The sequence below is a fragment of the Castor canadensis genome, chromosome 3 (assembly GCF_047511655.1).
Source record: "Castor canadensis chromosome 3, mCasCan1.hap1v2, whole genome shotgun sequence".
Taxonomy (NCBI): Eukaryota; Metazoa; Chordata; class Mammalia; order Rodentia; family Castoridae; genus Castor; species Castor canadensis.
In genome coordinates, this window is record NC_133388.1 from 34,902,608 (window position 1) to 34,909,816 (window position 7,209).

The window sequence follows — 7,209 nt, forward strand, 5'->3', positions numbered from 1 at the left end:
CACTTCACACCTGGCCAATGCATTTCTCTGTCTGCCTGGCTTCACAGAATTGGAGAAATCCATTCCTCCCAAGATCCATCATGCTGACTAGCCAACAAAAGGCTGTTACGTGTTTTGATGCAAATTAATGAATTTTTAACTCCCATTTGTGCATTTGGTTAGTGTGAGTCAGTCCCTTGGGCTGTCTTGCTCCTGAACTCACAAACCAAAATCAAATGTATGGACTTCCTTGGGCTGGAACTTGAGTCCTCCTGACTTCCCAAAAGAGGTCTTGCCTCAGCTGACACCCACGATTTTCTGAATAGCACTCTTTACCTTACCTATTATCTTCCCGGATTCCTCAAAGCCCAGAGAGCAGACAGTCAAATGATTTCTGAAGGACAGAGACATCATTCACCAGCTGAGTTGCAAATAAGACAAAGGCCCAGTTAATCTATGGACCTACCACAAACACTTGTCCTTGAAGAACTCAGTGTTGGATGTCACCTAATTGTCTCACACATAATAAAGGCCAATGGAAAATCATTATTCAGAGACTCACTCCTGCCTGGGTCCCCTTGCCATCTCTTTGTGGTTTCCTTCATTAGGTTTTGTTGTGTTTTTTTTTTCCCCTCTCAGAAAAATCCTGTAACCTTAGAGGCTCTGTGCTTTCTTTCTTGCCATCCTAATGGAATGAAGGTGTCTTTCTGCTACCCTGGGAGCTGCAGCCAGACTAAAACCACAGATGCCCTCTCAGCATGTGACCCAAACTCCTGCTTCATCTCCACAGGAAAGGGGCTTTGCTAGCCACACTTTTTTTTTTCTCTCTTTTCACATCAGAGCAAAAGCAAACAATAATTTAAATAGCATCTTTTTATAATAAGAAAATCCTTCTGCTTTCAACATGATCAGAAAGGAAGCCATTTGTTGCTGCCTAGAAAGAGCTATCAGCATGCATTTGGCATTGCTCCCCCACTGGGAGTGACAGATCTTCCCTGAGCCATCTGTACTGTTCAGCCGCTTCTCATGACCAGTGTTGTCCTTTACAAGTCACATTAGGAGGATAAGTTATGGGCAGACATTAAAGCTAACAAGTGGACTAAATCCTTGACTTCACTACTATGGCCCCAATCACGCCAATGATCAGTCCAGACATTCATGCACCTTCCTGAGCAGAATACCTCAGTCATCTTTCTCTCTCTCTCTCTCTCTCTCTCTCTCTCTCTCTCTCTCTCTCTCTCTCTCACTCTCACTCTCTCTTTTACAGCTGGAAAATCATTATTGAAAACTATCCACTTGGAAATGTATAGGAAATCACCTTGTACTGTGTACTGTGTTCTACCTGCAGGAGGCAGGGATGTCTCCTATGTTCATAGATTCTTCTGGAATGTCAGAATGTCAGGGTTGATTATTTACTCAAGGTATGGTCTATAAATCTTTCATCACCCATCTTGCCCCCTGAGAAGTCTGAGAATAAAAACAGCTTGAAGAGAGCAACTCTTGACAGCCTCAGGGAATCCTTCCTCTTTTGTTCCTAGATGGCTGAAGTTTTGAAGGCTCACTTACAAATTTCCACATGTGGAGTCTTTATTTCTTAGCCACACTTGAAACAGAGTCACCACCTCTGTGCATAAGAAGCTCAGAACCAAGAGTAATACTAAGTCCAGGGACTTGTAAAACAAAGTCGGGACTTTTCTCTCAGCCCTTCTGACCTTGAAACCCACAAAGAAGTTAAATGTCCACTTGCCCAACAGGTAAGAGAGTGAATGACTTGGGACTTCTGAAAATCCTGTGGTCCTTTGCATCTTTCCAAGCAATTCCACAGCAAGTAGAAAACTCTGAAGAGTGACAAAATGTGATTCTCCTCTCTTCACAATGTCCACACAAATGTTCTTCCTGTTCCATGGTTTAAATTTCTAAAAACTTTATCTTTCCAAGTGAAAGTGAGTCTGACCAGAGTATTCAAAGAAGTTCAGTGTTCAAGAGCTTGCCTAGCATGTGTGAGATTCTGGGGGTCAATCCCTGGCACTACAGAGAGAGAGAGAGAGAGAGAGAGAGAGAGAGAGAGGAAGAGGAAGAGGAAGGGGAGAGAGGGGACAGAGCACCTTAGACCTAATTCTCACTTCCTAGGGACATCCCTTAAAGCTAGAAAGTGTTGGTTCAGCCACAAAAATTAGTTAAACTGTAGAAATATAGTAAGTGCTGAATGTAAGAGCAAGGAATAAATGACTAAAATAGGAAACTGATGAACAAATAAACTTAAGGGAATTCCTGATTCCAGGAGAAGTGGGTTGAAAACCATCGTTTGTCCTCCACACTGTTTCCTCCACAGATGAACAGCATGAGGCATTTTACCACTCCCATCGCTGGGGCTAGCTGTCTCACACTGGAAAGCTCACTTCAAGCCCTCTCAGGTGCACAGGGTGGGTTCAACTACCTGCCCTCGTCCCTGTGTGAGGCAGGCTGAGATAGGAAAAGGTCAGGAGTCTTAAAACATATACAACTTAATATTGTATTTCAGGTTGAACATTCTTCTCGTTCTCTGAGCCTTCTTTTCAATTGCAGATGTATAGGTTATTCACATCCTAGTCCAGGGACAGATCAAACCACCCCACCTCAGCCTAGGGACCACCCATGCCCCTTCCCACACATCATTATTTGTGGTTAGGAATCACCAGGTCCTTCCCTTCCCGTAGGTTAGTGCAATTTTTAAAAGCACCTGAAAAGAAAATGATTCTCACTTTACTTTGGGCTTTATCTCCTTTCCTTAATCTTTAATAAACTCCATTACTTCCCTTACTACACCCATGTGGCCTGCCTGGCTGCTTCCATGTGGACACAAAGAATTTGGAAATCTTCTGATCAGAGACTGCACAAGTCTACAGTATGTGGACCAACAAGGACTCAGGTCTGGTCAGCATTAGCCCTCCCTGCCCTGCCACCTTCTCAGCCTTGCCTACCTCCACCCACACATCTGTGAGGACCTCAGAACACCAGATGGATAGTGAGACACATCTCCCCTATCCCCCTGTAGATCTAAACAACTCCTAGAGAGTTGGGGTGTGGGGAAAGCACAGGCCCCATGCCAGCCTCTCACTCTCCTCCTTACCCTCTTGGCTGGCACCCCTTCTTTCTCTGGGAGCTCCTCCCTGGCAGCTAACCTGGGGTAAAGACCACACTCTCACTTCCTTTCCAGGGGAACAGCTGACTTTTCCTTCCCTCCTGGAGGAGAAACAATCAGAGGCTTAAGATGTGAACAGGAAGAAATTCAAGGATATTCAATTTGACTAAAAGGATACTATGTGGTCTCCAACTTTTCCTTAGGTAGAAAGAGAGCTGGTGTCTTGAATGGAGCTTGAGCCTCACTATTTGACCTCAAAGACTTAGCTTAAAGGTGTGACCCTAAGGGGTAATAATAGTTGTAGTATCTGTTGTTGACCTATAAAGAATCCTTAATGGCTTAACCATGTCTAATTCTTTGCATTCATGTTATTTTCTCTGACAAAAGGTTTCAACACACAAAAGTGACTGCAGGTAAACGCTGGTAATTACATAACCAAATGTCCAACTGTGTATGCTCAAGACATCACATAAAATTAGTTGTAACACAGCTATAATTCCCTGTGTTGAATAAATATGAGTTGGAGGAGCCATTTTTACTCATTTATCTTTTATGACATTGTTTTCATCTAAACGAAATGTAAAGGACTTGGCCTATTTAGACAAAAAATTTTCCTACTCTGAAGGACAACTTATAGAGAAATTCTCTAGCAAGATAACCACTGCCTTCAAAATTCTCTTTAAAGAAATTTTCATTAGTGTTCTCCAGTGCTCCAGGTTACCAATGGTTTGGTTTTGATTTTGTTTGGTTTATGCATCTAAATAACTGATATCAAATTTTTCCCTCCTGATAGCAGAACCATTCACAACAGGCCAAAGGGAAGGCAGCTCCAAGGGCAGCTCTGGATTTCTCAGAGCTGGATGAACTCTCCAGTTCTTTGGGTGTTATAGATGCATGCATCTCTCTTTAATTGCAGTTAGAATAAGCCCTGAATAAAAACAGTAATAGCGTGTATCTGTGTGTGTGTGTGTGTGTGTGTGTGTGTGTTCACCTAACACTGCAAGTTGGATGAGATTTACTTTAGGTCAGTAAACAGTGTGGGGAAAAGACAGCCTGATCCTTGTGGACTGGAGCAGGAAATGTGACTCAAGACAGACATCTGGGGAGAGTTGGGTCAATGGGAGGTTTCCCCATGCCTGCCCAGGGATAGTAAGGGTTAACTGTTCTGTTCGGGAGAAGGCTCTAGGAATTAGTCCAAAGGCGGATCTGGCCTCAGATGAGTGTCAGGGAAGGAGAATTTAAAGATTTGGAGAGAAGCAGTCCCATGTGTGAGGAGATTTGGTGGAGGGCAATTCCCAAACTGAATTTGGGAGGGAGGAAAGTCTGAAAGAACTATGTTTTTCTCCAGAACTGGAGGCAGCAAGAGAGAAGTGTAGCCATTCATGCTTCGTAAAGTGGGGGGAAGCATTAAGACGAGAAGGTAGATTCTTTCTGTGAGGTTATTGCTCCATAGAAAGCTGTGGTACCTGCCCATAAAGAATGTTTAACTCTCCTGGTGAAGAATGAAATATGGATCCACTAAGAAGAGAGGTTTGATTAATAGGAATGAGTTCATATGGAAGAGAGAAGGGAATCATGGCAGTGTGGCATAGACGGAGCAGTAACTTGACAGGGGGGTCTCATTCCAACTCTGCCATGGGACCTGGGCCTGGGACTTCAGTGTGCTAGCTGTAGGAGGATTGGCCCACCCACTGTATACACTGAATAAATACGGCCCACCCACTGTATACAGTGAATAAATACTCCTAGTGGGTTGCTTAGAGCAGCTGCATGATTTTACAGTCAAGGCTGCTACTAGATTGTCTCAAAGTTTCCTTCTAGCTCCAAAACTTAATCTGCTATGAAGAAAAAAGCTCAGGCTCCACTGGAGGGATGAGACGGTGTGATGTCTCATAGGAAGTTCTCTGCTCTCAGGTATGGGTCCTGGGCTTCTTGCCATGGAATCGCAGCAGTAGACATCAGAGGAAGGTGAAGAACTTCCCCAAGCATGACCCTTTAAAGCCTGTCCATCTCGCAGCCTTTCTGGGCTACAAGGTTGGCATGACTCACATTGTATGGGAGGTGGATAGGCCAAGATCCAAGGTGAACAAGAAGGAAGTTGTGGAGGCTGTGACCATTTTGGAGACACCACCCATGATGATTGTAGGCATTATGGGCTATCTGGAAACTTCTCGAGATCTCAGGACTTTCAAGACCATCTTTACTCAGCCATCAGTGATGAGTACAAAAGGCATTTCTTTAAGATCTGTCACAAATCTAAGAAGGCCTTCATCAAATTCTGCAGGAAATGGCAGGATGATGTGGACAAGAAGCAGCTGGAGAAGGACTTCAGTAGCGTGAAGAAGTACTGCCAGGTTATCAGTACTATCCCCCATACCCAGTACCTGTTTCCTCTCCATCAGAAGGCCCACCTCATGGAGATTCAGGCAAACAGGGACCCTACGGCTGAGAAGCTAGACTGGGCCCAGGAAAAGCTGGAGCAGCAGCTCCCTGTGAGCCAGGTGTTTGGGCAAGATGAGCTGTTCGATGTCATTGGAATAACCAAGAGCAAAGGCAAAAAGGGGTTTCCTGTTCCTAGCACGCCAAGAAGCTACCCCTCAAGACTCAAGAGTTATGCAAGGTTGCCTGCCAAGGGCATCGATCTGCTGAGTGGCTTTGTTCATTATGGTGAAGCGACCAACGACTTTGTCATGGTGAAAGGCATGTGGTCACCCTTCACAAGTCCTCACTGGTATATCCCAAACAGCAGGCTCTGGAGAAGATCAACTTTAAGTTCACTGACACCATCTCTAAGTTTGGCCATGGCCACTTCCAAACTATGGAGAAGAAAGCATTCATGGGACCAGGAAGAAGGTGCTTAATGTCACAAGCATTCTGTGCAGCTTGTGGCATATTAATAAAAGTTTTTCTCCAGTGGGAAAAAAGAAAAGTAAAGAGCTCAGGCTCCGGTTCATTTCTGTGAGACAAATCCAGTTTGATTCTTAAGCTCTGACAATTACTCTCTGTGAATTTGGGAAAGTTACCCTCCCAAGGCTCAGACTAGTCTCTAAACTAGGAATGGTAATAAGCCTCTTGTCAGTCACTGTAAGAAATAAGTAAAGTGTGGATACCCTTTCATATTGCCATTTAGAGAGCACTACACTCCCAGGAACAGCAGCTCCATCTCCACTAGTTCTTGCTAAGTGAGCAAAGCACAGAGGACATGAGTCACTTGCAGAATCCTTAAGGGAAGCTTTCTGGTGCAGGACTAGGAGCATTGCCCATTTCCTCCTCCATGGGGAGTTTAACACCAGCATGCCCATTTCCTAATAAAATCCTATTAATAATTTTTTATTAGCCAAGATCATGGTATAAGTTACCTTGGGTAAAACTTGCATCCTCAGCATTTGAAATTCCTTACATGGAAACATTTGTTCACATCTTTTATGTGTTCCTCGGGGGAATTTGAAAATCTCTTAAGTTTATTCCTCTATACTTTCTCTCTTTTGTTCTAATATAATTGAGATCATTTTTTCCTAGGAATCAGGTCTCTCTTCCTTACTAAAATAATAAAATTTCAATCTCATCAGTCCATTCTGTGCTTTTTGAGTTTTCGTAGCTCAGACATTTTTTTCCCCTTCTGTCAGCAATGGCAGGGCAGTTGTAGTTGGGATGGATTTGCATCTTGGGATCCACTGATCAAGGTTCTGGTCCCATGGATGGGGATGACAGCATAGATTCTTTCCTAGACCAGGTATATCATCCCTAGAGTGGGAAGCACCAGTAGTGGCCTAAACGCCTAGGTTTCTTTATTTCACACAGTAAGTTCACATGCCAACATTAGCTGAGATGCTGTGGAATATTAGAAATAATGTCTCTTCTGTGCACTTGGCCTTTCTCTTTTGGTCCCAAGATAGTGTTTCAGCTTTAGCTTGTAGGTAGGGTCCAAGAATGGCCAATGCCAAGACTGAAACATCCCCTCAGGAACCCACTAAGCCCCTGACCCAGGCTTAGGCAGGAAGGAAGGGGGAGCCCAGAACCCACAGCAACCCAAACTCACAAATCTCAATCTCTCTCTCTCTCTCTCTCTCTCTCTCTCTCTCTCTCTCTTCCCTCCCCCACCCATTTTT

The 7,209-nt window shown here is 44.1% G+C and overlaps 1 pseudogene; it reads left to right on the top strand.

The window, feature by feature from the left end:
- The first annotated feature begins 4,985 nt into the window (after positions 1 to 4,985).
- LOC109687179 (large ribosomal subunit protein uL3-like) lies at positions 4,986 to 5,961 on the top strand (annotated as a pseudogene).
- Positions 5,962 to 7,209: the final 1,248 nt, after the last annotated feature.